The sequence below is a fragment of the Bombus pascuorum genome, chromosome 3, assembly GCF_905332965.1.
Source record: "Bombus pascuorum chromosome 3, iyBomPasc1.1, whole genome shotgun sequence".
NCBI lineage: Eukaryota > Metazoa > Arthropoda > Insecta > Hymenoptera > Apidae > Bombus > Bombus pascuorum.
This window is the reverse complement of record NC_083490.1, coordinates 4,012,960-4,027,466: the sequence shown is the minus strand read 5'-3', so window position 1 is coordinate 4,027,466 and position 14,507 is coordinate 4,012,960. Positions and strand designations below refer to the sequence as shown.

At 40.0% G+C, this 14,507-nt stretch overlaps 1 protein-coding gene and 1 long non-coding RNA gene across 5 annotated transcripts in view; one reads left to right on the top strand and one right to left on the bottom strand.

Moving 5' to 3' along the window:
* Nucleotides 1-14,507, top strand: part of LOC132905550 (protein outspread) — a 221,940-nt gene that overhangs the window by 161,274 nt on the left and 46,159 nt on the right. The window lies entirely within an intron of this gene.
* Nucleotides 3,567-13,978, bottom strand: LOC132905293 (uncharacterized). Its single transcript, XR_009657771.1, has 2 exons — nt 13,577-13,978; nt 3,567-3,943 (listed from the first exon to the last, which is right to left on the bottom strand). It is a non-coding gene; the product is annotated as an uncharacterized LOC132905293 (long non-coding RNA).

Sequence of the window (14,507 nt, the reverse complement as noted above, 5' to 3'; positions counted from 1 at the left end):
GATTAATCGACGAGTTCCGAGGAAAAGCGTTGCACAAGGCAATGAAATCATTAATTTCTACCCTTACAGAGAAATCCGTATACTTTTAAACGTTAAGATACATTACACAAAGAAAGAAATTTGTAATAAAATTTCTGGAACGTGGAATATCGTCTAGAAAATTTGTTGCAACGATTAATCACTCCTTTTACTTGTACATATTTTTTGTATCCCAGTGGCAGAAACACAGAACGGTAGTCTCGACGATAATTACTTTCTACGTCGTTTATTCTCTTCGACATCTCATTACGGCGTAGAAAGGTAAAAACGTGAAAGTTTCCTCGAGAAAATCTTAGTGCTCGAGAAGTTCTACTTTTCACGTTTTACAATCCATCTTTAACCTTTCGTGTAATCGACTCGATCATCTTCCACGTAATTTCTTAACCGATCTACCTACTCTTTAAACGTTGTACGGAGAACGTAAAAAAGAAACAGATGGAAATATATCGAGCATAAAAGGATGGAAATAGAATCGTTCTACGATTCTACGATCGGCACGAAAGAAAGTATTGGTGCAGCAATACTTGGTCGATGTATTGCTACGAGTGTCCTATCTAGCTCGCTTTCATTAAGCGCATCGATGCACTCTCTCGCCCTAGTCTCGCGATTAATTTTAATTTCCGGCTGTGGGAGGGCAGTAAACAGCAACGAAGCGGCGTGTGGATAATTAAACGAACGTCAATCGACCGTTATAATTTCCGATACGTCGGTTATAAAACTCTGGCTGGACGCGATAACGGCGAGCCACGTATCGGATCATTTAATTGAGATCGGCAGCGTGCTACACTGTTGCAAATCACGGACGATCGTCCTCGACCCTGATCTCGGATCAGCCTTACAAAATCTTGTTTCGTATCGCGTATATCGATATCCTGGCTATCGATCATCTGTAACAACCGATCGTTCGATGGTTTCACTTGGAAAAGAAATTGTAAGGTGATACGGTGTTAATTATTTGCTCGCTTGAAACGAACAGTTTCGTTGAAATCGAGGAAAATCACCAAGTACAATACGAAGAAACGAATGCATCCGGTTTCGTAGCGATTATACGATCGAATCGTGTTTCTCGCCTCGTGATTTTGTACAAGATATTAATTACGCGTCGGATAGCCGGAAAAGAAGTAGAATGCACTGGACGATTATGGCTCGTAGAGGGTAGTTTGCATACAATGCGCGTGTTGCGCATGAGAACCGAGTGGCAACGCCTTTCATCATAATATCGGTTTTGCAGCGAAATGTCTGCGGGATATTTCAATTGCGCGATTCGGAGTACGAAACGACTTGCTGCGATGAAGTTTTGGTGCCATTTTATTGTTTCTCAAGACAGACTTTCTACAATTTTAACGCTCATGGAACCGAGGACAGCTTCGATAGAAGTATCGCTTCGATCTCGTAAAATATCACTTTCTAACTTTTTTTTTATTTGGATGTATTTTACAATCAATTCTCATTGAGAATTATAAGTAAATTATTCTGGCGTGGTACTATAACTCGAATAATAAGCGTTTATCGTATGTTTGATTCTAGTGGAATATAATGCTTAAATCTAAAGGGTAATGTCTTTTTAGCCTGCGGATCTGATCCGTCGTGTCAAGTAATCGAGTAACTAGTGAGTTTTGATGATTGTTAACTCTTATGGTATATCCATTACTCAATTTGAATATTTCTTCTTTGACTCTGAGTATCTTGAGGTCGCGATGCATTGTTTCGTTGGTAACATACCAAGGCGTATCTATTAAGACTTTCTAACCTAAGAAATTCCTTCTATTTCCGAATCGTCTCGTCGTTCCTTAGGAAACATTGCTTGGATTCTTTTAATTTAGTCAATGAAAAATAAATTTCCATCTCAATCTCAAAGTTCATACAGCCAGAAGAAGTCTCACTCGCGAACTTTCTGATTCTCAAAGAAGATTAATCAAAAATTAATAAAAGAAGAATAAAATGAATCGATTCTGAGCTAATCGACCCATGAACCACTCCGATACTCCTCGCAGGCCGATCCTCCGATTACCCTAAGCTAACTCAGACGGCCCCAGCTTAGCAGTTTCTTTATTCATAGAATCGACGATCGAGCAACGCTGATTCGGCTCCCAAGACGATTCACAGACGGCTACTTGAGTTGGTAATTTCAAATTGCCTGGTAATGTCACGTTAGAGAAAAATAAAGCAGGAAGGAGGATAAACAAAGAGGGATTAAGGAAGGAAACGGGAGAAAGAGAGGCGTCTCTGGCTTTCTCTCGACTAGACCGAAGTCGCTAATCCCACGCGGCGCTTTATTATCCTTCATTATCGGGGCACAAATTATAATCCGCAAATAGCGTTTGGCGTTTATGGTGGCAGCACCCATGAAAACTAACCGGTACTCTTTATTCCTGGTGTATATCGTTGAGGCCGTCGTCGGGTCGAACAATGCGTTCGTCCCACGCCGCGCCACCTCGTGCCACGCCACCGTCGGCTCTCAGACGGAGACTCTTTTCAGAGTGGCGAGTCGCGTCAAAGTAAGAAAACTTCCTGGTTGAAAAGTTAGCGAATGGAAGGGGGCGCGGAGGAAGTTGATCGGTTCGTAATGTAACAAGATCATTTTCCATGAGGCAGTCGTTCGTTCGCGACTGAAAAGTCAGTTAACGGAAGCAATGCAGAAGAAATTGATTGGCTTGGAACGCAATGGGACCATTTTCCACGAACATAATCGCGTGTCTTCCCGGATGCAAAGTTAATTCGTGAAAGAATTGCCGAGGAAACTGATTGGTTTAGAACGTAACGGTATTATTTTCCGTAGTAGAATCTTAAAAATAACGCACACGTTTTCGTCTTATTTTCGTTATTAGCTGGAACGTGGTCAGATACAAAACTCGACCGACTACGCGTATCTGCGCGAAGTAAAACCCCGAGGATTATAGCAGGAACAGTGAGGTTTCCAGGAAGAGTTATTTAGACTAAAAAATAAAGAGACGGAAGAAAGAGATGCGTGGCGACTTGGGACAGAGAATTCTCGTCTGTTCGGGCCACGCATAAATTTATAGAAACGGTCCCATGGAGAACGGCCGTGGAATCTGATTTATCGGCGCAATGGCGAGACAAGAGAGAACCGAACCGTCTAGACAATTGACGAGAAATTAAGTTTGAATGGTCGTGGGCGTAATTGCTGCGACATGCACCGCCGACGAACCGGAGGAACCGGATGGACGCGCTTTTTCACGTTTCGGTGGTCGAAGATAGCTGTGAGAAATGGCGAGGAAATACGTGTCGCGTTACGCAACCAAAGATAACGAATATTATGGAGATTATTTTATTGCGAAAGCTACTTATTCCAAAACTCTGATCAAAATTTCGATTTCCTTTCGAATCCGATCGAAGCATAAATTTCGTATTATTGCAGGGCTTCGAACGTAATTTAAAGTTCGCGTATAACGAGCGATATAACCTTACGATATTTAATCGAACGTAAATATAAATTTCTGCGACAATGTGAGAAGGATTGAGATGTAACTTGAAGTTCACGAACAATAAATAACGACGAAGATTGGTTTGGTGGTCGGCGCAGGAGCAACGCCAGATCCTTTTTATTTCGTAGTTACTTCGGAGGAGACATCGGGCGTCTCAGGTTTCAGAGTTTCGGGTCGAAACCGGCCGGTCTTGTTCGGGGATTCTGCGGTTTCCGCGACGCGGAAATCGATACAACGCGTCCAAAAGGAAGAAATCCCTGCGATGCTTCTCCGTTCACGTGCATCGGGAGGCATTAGATCCTTGGCGATTGGGTTTCTCCAGGAACAGGTAAGAAAACCTGAACGCCAGACAAATTTCGTTGGAACTCCCATCTTTTTTTTCTTTTTTTTTTTCTATTCGTTTTTTCATCTTGGCGCCTATAATCGTTACACACGCTTCCTCGTAGATACTTTATAACCTGGAAGTTATTAAAAATTTGTTCGAGTTGCGATTATATTTAATGTGTAGTTTTCTATGACTTTGTAGTTTAGCGTTAGGTCGATAACGATCGTAGAGTCTGTACAATTTACTTGTTTGATTTATCGCGATATCTTCTTTCCGATAATCCGATTCTCGCGTAAAAAATCAGAGTACTTCGTTAATAATTCATCGTTTTGGTCGCTGATTTTTCGTTCTGATGGTTTCACTAGAGAAACGAATCCAACGATTAATTGTATTTTAATTGCATTTAAGTTGCAGTTTTATGCGTTTAAGATTTAGTATTACGGATGAAGGGTTGGATTAACACGATGGAATTGAATTTCCTGATTTGCTACTGATATTCTCTTCTTGATGATCCGATTCTTGCGCAAGGAAACGGGGCGCTTCGTTGGGAATCGGCTTTTACGTAATCCCAATTCGTTCGCGAAAACGCACACGAGCATACGGATGTAATTAACGGCAAGCAGAGCGTAATTAACACGACTGTCATTAGGCGAGCGTCATTGGGTTGAAACGTTTCTCTTCTAATATGGAATTCGGTTGAAACCAACTCCGCAACGCTAATTTTTCGTCCTAATTAATGTTTCGCTTGCCGGCAATGCGTTCTCCCCATGGCAACAGATTCACCATTAATTCCTTTAAATCATCTTCTTTATCGTTCCTAACCATTCACCGTTACGAATGTTCATAAACTTCGTAAAGTTATAGGATCCAGCTGAAAGGAGAAATAACAGCGAACAAAATACTTAACAGATTCTTGGAATTCTTCTTCGTAATCGCTATATTGATTTAACAGAGCAGAATAATGTAAATTGACTAGAAATAAATTAAAAGAAATTATTATATTCTTGGAATCGTATCATTGAGAAAGAAGGTCGTAATAAATCACGAAATTTTATTCGAAAATGCTGAATAAATCTTTCGTTCGTATCGCTAAATATATCGCGTAAATTCGTAACGTAACAAGCAAAATACAATTAAGGTTTCGCATCAAAAGACTAAAAGATTACCGAGAGATCGAAAGAATTAGCTTCGCGCTTCTTCGTTTCTTGCGAGACCCCTTCAGAACGGATGATGAGACGATGAATCATTAACGACGCATCCACTTACTGGGTCACACAACTGAAAACCTCTAAGAACTCGGCAGACGTCTCGAAAGCAAGCTACAGCACGGTACGCTTCCCGGTTGACGTGCTCCCGTGGAAAAAAAAGGAGAAAGCAAAGGTTCGCCGTGCGATTATCGGTGTCATTGGTACACGCGCGCGCGTAAATCGCATTTCGCAAATAAGATTTCGCAGTCGAGAGTACGTTTCGCTGGGAAACGGCGTGTCCGTGGACTACGGGAACAATGGCCGACCCACGCTGCTAACTGTGGGACAGACACAAACGTGGCACACTTCGAAACGCATCGTCGCTCTCATGGAAACCACGTCGAGACGGACGGCTGTTCCGTTCCTAGCACAATGTCACGTGCACAGGACCGCGTGAACAAGTCTGACTCGTGGGCCGCGAACGTGGTCGTTTCATTCAAGACTTATCGAGATTCGGCCGATTGTCTCCTCTTCCTGTTCGATGATGTACGATCTCCGTCTCGCGATTGAAGCTGTTGAGGATGTCGAGTCCTTAAACGATCGTCCGTGTGGCCACGGTTCGATCACAACCTTGCCATGTGAGTCGATCGTGTTGATTAAATTGACGAACAAGCATTTTCCTATTTGACGTGTTTCTAATTCTTCGACGTTCGATTGCGTTTCCATCGATACGTTGCGCTTTGTTTCGACGTTTCGTGACGTAAAAATGTTTCCTTTATCGCATGCTCCTCAGTACGTTGATTACCATTCTTCCGTGGTCATCGGTGAGCCACGTTTTACTAAAGTTTCTAGAGTGATTAAAACAAGACAAACTTCGCGGACTAAATATTTTCCAGCAAAACGTACATGACATACAGTTAGATAACACGGTCAGAGAAAAAATAAGTGTTACGTTAATAGTTTTAATGTATCGCGATTCCTACGACAACGTATAAACTTCACGTGGCAATATATTAACGTATTATGTAAGGGGTTAATTAAAAAAATTCATAGAAAAATTGTCGGGTCTAGGTGTAACGAAACATCGTTAGAACTGGTTATCAGTGGAAAAATGCGAACACTTTGCTAGATATGCCATGCAACGTTCGTGCGTTAATATTAATTACTCCTACTGCCTCGGTTAGGCGAGGTTGGCAGGGACGGAGAAAGGTATAATAGGAGCACGTTCCTCGCGTGTGTGTTGCGTACAATATTTACATTGTAACGGGGCGGCCAGTCGTGTGTCGACGACCCCGTATCTTCGGTTATACATTCCTGCTCGTCGAACTGTTAACGCGATACTCCTAATTAGCAGAACGGGCCGTTTGTACCTTATTGTGGCGAGTTATTGCCGTCATTATTTCCCTGGCTATGAAACGCTTTTTGCTCCGTGAAACAGCATGCTCGCCAATTTTTCGACGTTTATCGCAGCTTTTTTGCTTTTTCCTTGGACGAACATAAACCTGGCATCTAACGGTTAACCCGTTATATGAAAATATTTAAAATACAAAAAGTCGTATTTTATTGGTTGACGAAAGAAAGGTATGTATGGATGGGGGCAATTTTATCTTACGTAATTGTTACTCAGTGGTGGTGATATTTAGACGCGAGTGAAATTTCAGTCGTTATAGTTTTGTTCGGTCTGGAAAGGCGGTTAATTGGAAAGCTTGAAATTAGAAAAACTCGATTGAATTATAGACTGATTTGATGGAATTTTCTTAACATTATGACAGTATGGTGTTGTATATAGCGTGTACAGATATATGATAGTAATATACGGTAGCAAATAAGATTGCATAGAGCAGAGAAATAAAGGAAAGGAAGTAAACTTGCTCCTGTATCTAGAGTTACGTGATTCACGTTTAATTTGCTATGGTTTCGGGCGATGTAGGAATGGTTAGAAAGATTGAAATTAAGAAAGTCGGTAAAATCGCAAAGTTAGATGCTGGTTGGAGAGAAATTGAATCGAGTTACAGTTCGTTTCAACTGAATTTTCCTAAATTGCGATAGTATGTAAATGAGAATCCATAGAATGTGTGGCGTAGATTAAAGAAATGCAATTTAAGCGTAAAATATTAGACTGGAAACTTATCTCGAACAGATTGTGTATAAAATATAAAGATTTATTTATACTTGGTATCGCGGTTACGCGTCTTGGAAATAGGAAAAATCGAAATCACGTTAAAAGCGAAATTCAATTGGAAGAACGAGATATACTTAATTGCGGAGAATTCGAACAGAATTGTTCAGAAATTCTGACAGAATAATCCGAGAGAACGAAAGAAAAATGTAAAGCCGGTCGTTCAACGTGCGTTATAAAACCGAGATTTAATTATAGATTGTTTTATTGAAATGTTCCTGAAATTACAGTATTATGTAAATAACGTTATACAGAAGGGAAGGAAAAAAAAGGAAATGGGTAAGCTTGTTGGCCGTCGAAGGAAGTTTTCTCGACCGAGCGAGTGCAACGATCTCGTGTCGTTCAGAAATGGCATTTCAGCGGCCGCTATACGTACACCTGCACAACGTAGCCACGCAAATGTGTTCATGGCATCTAGTAAGTCGCAAACCGCTGCTTCTACTCGTTAAAATACACCTGATTACCGAACATTACCGTGCCGAGGGGGTAATGATCGCAACGCTTGCACGTAATACAAAATTGTTCGGGACGAACGAACGGAAGACGTTTGCCTCTGCGTTTAGGCTCTATATCTTGAAACTCTCGACATTTCAGCACAATCTATTTGTTATTTTAACCATAATGAAATACACGTCCCGCGTTTTATTATAAACTTCCACATTGAAATCTCAAATTAGAGCTAAGAGTAATAAGATTGTTGATTCGTCAATTCTTGACAGAAATTTGAAGCTGCAATTAGCAAGATGCTACATTGATTTTACATGCGTTTTTATATTTATACATTTATGCGTTTTCAAGTCTATCGATAAATATCTTAGAATTTGTCTGAATCATTTCTCGAGAACCTAGAGTAGTAAAAAAATTATTTTTTTTTTAATAGTGTTTATTTATGTTAAGATTTGTTTTTTTTTAATATATTGTAGTAATTCATAATAAACTATGAATTAGAATAAGGTTTGTTAGGCAAAGGTACCGATACGCGACGGTATGACATAGCCATACTGTATTGTGTGTTGTGGTTTTTACAATTTTTTGTATTCTCGTTCTTGTGTTGGTTTTTTTTTGGATTTAAGCCGCTGGGGAGCGGAGCTTTTGTGCGTTCTTGTTTTTGGTTGTTATTTTTGTCCTGAAAACTTGGCCGCAAAACGGGACGCTTCGGTGTAAAAAAATTATGTTTGAACGTAAATGATTCAATTTGCCCAGAGAATGTAAAATTTCCAAGTATGTTTGCCTAAGATTAAGGATCGATTTCCGCGTATTTCCACCGATGAGTCTCTAAAAATTTACGACCGCAGTCTCATTTATGTTCAGTTCACGTGCTCGTTCGTTTCGAGATAGCAAAAGTAGAATAGTAGTCGCAGGTAAATTTATATTAATACGTTGGTTGAGTAGCCGGCGCGTAAAGAAGGTAACGCACAGAGCGTAATTGAGCATCGCGCTGGCAAAGGTTAACGATCTCTTTGCAGCAGCATGCGATAGAAACGGTTTAAACGATGCAACGAACGCAGGAGTCGTTCGCGTGTCAGAGATTACCGCTCGTCCTGCGTGGTCTATTCGTAGAATCGCCCTGTCCTAAAATTGCACCGAACATTTTGCCGGTCGTAGCCGCGCTCGTCGAGAGAACGGAAAATTTATGGCACGAAAATTACCGAAACGACCGGTTGTAACGGCGATTTAGAAATTATGCATCCCTTCCTGTTGATAATGATGACAGACACGAAATAAATCTGTCGGAATGATCGTTTGGGCGCTGGACTTTGAAGCTTCATTCGCGTACTGAGAATCTCAATTGGCGTGGTAATAGAAATTTTGGAGTCGGACAATTTTCAGTTTAAAGCTTACGAATTTAACGATTCGATTTTCGACTCTAAGAATCGTACCGTCGATTCTGAGATTCAGATTCTGTAGAAAATTCGCATCTTGAAATCTAAAATTTCCATTTCCGACTCAAGAACAGAATCCCGCTCTTTCTACTCTAAACTCTGCATAATAGGATGTAAATGTTGGTCTTTTCGAATCTCTGAATCCATTTCGAATTTCGCGCTTCTAAAAGCAGACATGGAATTTAAAAGGTGAAACTTTGTAAATGCATGACCAAGATTTTCACTTAATAAAGACATCATTTAATTAACCGGCACGCCTAATACACTCCGTTGCTTAGTAAATTGGGTCTGCCTCTTGAAATTCCGATAATCTACCTCGATTATCTGGCAAAACAGAAGCATTCCATCGTTTTTCCCGCAATTAGCCGGTCTTTAGCGGCAAAAGCAACAATTTCCGTTTAATTGCCGCGTACGCTTTTAGCTTAATCCCAGCGGCATTATAAGTCGACTGTTTCATCGTCGTCGCAACATTTTCACGAGACAAAAAGCGTCATTGTGAAGGCTCCGTCTCATTTGCATGACGCTTCTGCACGTGAGACCGCCGTTCCACTTCGTCTCTGCATCAGCCCGTGAAAAACCAGTCGACGAAAGCAAAACGATCGTGTGGAATGAGAAAGTGCGTGCCTCCGCACGATACTGACCCTGATAAACCCGCGATGCTATTTGAAATTTAATCAGAACGTCCATTCTTACCGGCAGATTTCTTTTCTCCTTCTGCCGTTGCAATTTTTCCCGCCAATTAACCAAATGATAAACTAAGAATTATTTCCGCGGTCAGCGCAGAGAATTTTCGTGACTCCTTCGATATTGCTGGAATATAAGGTGAAACGTAAATTACTTCTTCCTGGGTGTAATTGGAAAAATAAATGGGTGAAAGTAATCTCGATTTCGCGTTAATTTCCTTTCGTTCGCTTTATTCTTCGAACTCGATGCTGGCCGATCAGGAACCGGCAAACGCGCCTTTCTTTCCTTCCGTCTATGATATTCGAAATTTAATTCGCCCAGTTTATACGATAATTTTCACTTCCAAATTACGGAAACGGGAATTTCGTGCGATCGTTTATCGCGAATTACTGAGGTTTGAGCGTTAGAACGCGTAACCTCTGCTCTTTACACTGTTCCGAGAACAACAAAAATTCGTATAAAATAAAGAAAAGATTAAGTTCTCAGATATCTGAATTAAAAAATTATTCAACGGAAATCCTTCATTTCGGTTTCTATTAATTTATAATTTCGACATTTATCGATTAACATCTGAATGAAATACGAAATATTAATGATAGGACTGGTTTAAAATGATTTTGCAATGTGTTCGTCACCTATAGCCTTTGCTCAAAAACGTCAATACCTGTTTTATAGTTCCAGGTACGCATATCCCGAGACTGCGAAGAGTTCGTTTACTATGTTTGAAGAATGCGTGCTTTAAAACCCGATGCTTGCCAATTCACTTTTACTACTTCCTCGCAGACTAAACTATTATAGTATATTCGGGTCGCGCTTCATCCTCGCGTATTCTCAATATACAGCTCACATTATTTTTAGAAAAAAAGCGGAGATTCAACAGAGAACAAAAGACGGGATGTCGAAATGATGTTATTTCCAGTTAAATAAAGACTCGAATGAACATTACTGCCTGTGTGTTCCATTTGTTTCAAGGATAGATAAAGAGACAGAGATAAGAACTTGCGTAAGTTCTTGGTTAAATAGTCGCGAAATTACGACAGACCGCTTTGCAAATGCACGATATCGTTCGTTTGAAATTGTTCCAGGATTCGCCCAACTCTTTGATGTTTTATATGGCATAGGCCTCTTTAAAAATGTTGAATAATGTGAAGAGCATTTTTTGCGATAACGTAGTCGGTAAATAAATATTTCAGACTGTTATCGGACAGGATACGAGTTTGTTGTTATTCACGAGACTATCTTCGTTACATAGGATTTTGGATACGAGTTGGATGTGTCCATCGGTGGATTCCTGATACTGTCGAAATTACGACAGATGGCTTTGCAAAAGCACGATATCGTTCGTTTGAAACTGTTCCAGGATTCGCCCAACTCTTTGATGTTTTATATCTTATAGACATCTTTAAAAATGTTGAATAATGTGAAGAGCATTTTTTGCGATAACATAGACGGTAAATAAATATTTCAGACTGTTATCAGACAGGATACGAGTCTACTGTTATTCAAGAGACTATCTTCGTTGCATAGGATTTTGGATACGAGTTGGATTCCTGATACGGTCGAAATTACGACAGATCGCCTTGCAAATACACGATCTTGTTTGTTTTGAAATTGTTTCAGGATCCGGTCAGGTCTTCGACATTTTATATCTTATAGACCTGTTTAAAAGTGTTAAATAATGTGAAGAGCATTTTTTGCGATAGTCTCTTGAATAACAGTAGACTCGTATCCTGTCTGATAACAGTCTGAAATATTTACTTACCATCTTCGTTGCATAGGATTTTGGATACGAGTTGGATTCGTGATACGGTCGAAATTACGACAGATCGCCTTGTAAATGCACGATCTTGTTTGTTTTGAAATTGTTTCAGGATCCGGTCAGGTCTTTGACATTTTATATCTTATAGACCTGTTTAAAAATGTTAAATGATGTGAAGAGCATTTTTTGCGATAACGTAGTAAATAAATATTTCAGACTGTTATCAGACAGTATACGAGTCTGTTGTTATTCACGAGCTTATCTTTATTATATAGGATTTTGGATACGAGTTGGACGTGTCCATCGGTGGATTCGCGGTACCGTCGAATCAATGGCTCGTTTATCCGTGTCTCGAGCTGGTTGCACGCCGAGACCGGACGGTTCCCTGTGTCTCTGTGGCTGGCCGCGAACAGCGTCGTTACGGCAAAGTAAACGATCGCGAGAACGATGAATAACGGTGCGCCGCGTGAAACCGAACTGCGTAATAGCATTGGAAACTGTCGGCGAATAAGGTTACCCTGGCGAACATTATTGCCGGTTACCTTGCCTGTAACAATGTAATGGCGAAATTGGTACGCCAGGGAGCCCCGCTACAATTCCGACCAATTTCCTCGTAATCGAGCGATATTAACGTTGAAAATGCAACGTGTGACAAAGGATTTGATTTAAGAAATGTCCGACGCGTATTCTCGTTATTGGTGCAACAATACAGCGAATTACTTTTATTTCTCCTCGATATTTGTACCATTAATGACCACGTATTATCGTATCCTTAATCCTGGTCTTAGAATTTGTATTCTTTCCAATCTTACTCCTCTTTCGAAATTTTCTAAAAAATCTTTAAAACGAGCCAATCAGATTAATAAAAAATTTCGTATATGTAATGTGTATAATTGTTTTCTCAACGTGCAGTAAAAAAATAATGGCAAAATTCAGCAACAGAACAAGTATTCGTTCGTTAAAATCGCTAAAACGTTGAAATTTCTTCGAGACGAGATATTTGGAAGAAAGCAACCTATGCGATACATTTCATCGAAGCTACATGACGCGAATAGCTTCAAAATCGAACATCGTAGAGAGATTGCGTTGCGTGCACGTAGCCAGCCTGCATCGCGACACGCCCAACCATAGGCGAGCAACCAGGAAACGTAGCACGCCTGCGTCTACGTGTATTCTATATACTGTACTTACTCGTGCAGGTACGTAATACGCGTACACTGCGATCGTACAGCCTGTGCATCATTTGGGATCGCGTATTGGACATCACTGGCGTTCCATTGGCTGGTATATGAATATACGTGGACTGGATCTCCTTTGGCGGATGGATCACCGTGGTACTCGGCGGTCTCGCGGCATTATTGGAATTCCTCGATTGTAATGGATCTCCGGATAATATAGTTGGAAGGAAATGGGCGTTGTTCCGTGATTAACCGTTTCGGGTTGCTTATTAAGCTTCGGCGGTTTACGAACATTCAGAGAAAGGGCGGAGTTAGATTTCAGAATGAATATTTCGGATTCTGCGAGTTTTGCGTGAATCGCAGTTGGACGATTCAGTTAATAATAAGCTGCGAGTGGAAAAATTGGAAGGTTTCTTTATGCATTGTTCCAAGGTTGGAAATCTTTTGCATAAATCGACGTTCTCGGAAGCTAAACTTATTAATTTTTCAATTACATTGTGTAGCTACACGACCGAAGAAACAACTAATTTACTTCCACAGGTTGCTTGTTCGCTGTTCATAAGTTGCGGCAAATTTCAAAGCGAATTTAAAAGAAAAACTATTTTCCAATCTTGGAATTGATCGATGTGACTCTTGAACGATTCAACCGAAGTCGAAGCAATTTGAACGTGGAATAAATTGCGAACGAAAGAATTGTGAAGAGCGCAAGTAGTTTCTAAACCTCGACATCTTTCCTTGAGGACGCATTTGAAAGAATAGAAGTCTGGCTTTAGGCTTTGTTGACGAAGTCCAACTAAAAAACCGTACTTCAGAGTTCTCTTTCGCGAAGATGAAAGAAGCAGGCGTGCTTTCAAGCAAAGTAAGTGCTTAAAGAACGGCAAGTAGATTTTACTTACTTTTAGGATAAAGAATCTCGTCTCCCCGTAAAATACAGTCACTTGTTTGTGCCAGGGATTTGCATACTGACAATGAGTAAGCTTATGCATTACTAGAAGAAATCGACTGCGTGATGCGCGCGTTCCTTGAATTTAAATACCACAGATACTTTGCACGTGAATATTCGAAGAATCTTGTCTATTTAGTATGCAGCTTCTCATCTTCTTAAAAATAACATATCGTCGATTTAAATCTCTGAAAACAAACCATTTCTAAATTATTCTAAAATTCAATAATCAAAAAAGATCTATACATTTTCTGATTATATCCATCTACAAAGTAGCATAGATACTCGGATGAAAGTTTTCACGATTTAGTATATTTAATATTTTGTTTTTCTTTCGCACTCGTGTAAACATCAGATCTTCTTTGTTTCACAAAATTCTCTACGTTTCTTTGTTACGCTCATCCACGGAACCAGTGTACGTTTTACATTTAATCCAAAAGTTTCGCATTTCCAACCTAAATTTTCTTAAAGAGAATTGCTTCAGATTACTCGAATAAACCACACCTTTCGCAAATTTCTCAATTTTAGTACTCGAATACACAATTAATATTTTTAATAATAATCCAAATCAAAATTCAAATAACCGACTCTCCTAACTTTATGCGTTGCAAAGAATCGATATGAATAACGATAAAAATAAATTCCAAGGCAAAGAAGATCTGTGCTTTCGTGTAACACCATAATCTGTCCCCATTCTTCGATTCTTGAATCTGACGAATAGCACTTGCAAAGTGTTTCCAAAGAAGTCTATCACATCTAAATGCGTAATACAATGTCTACAGACACGATACTCTCAAAATCCAGTATATTTTTGGGTCGTTCGTACGCAGAAAGCTAGCCCACCCATGAAAACAGCAATGACACGGCGCATCAGTATCTTATCA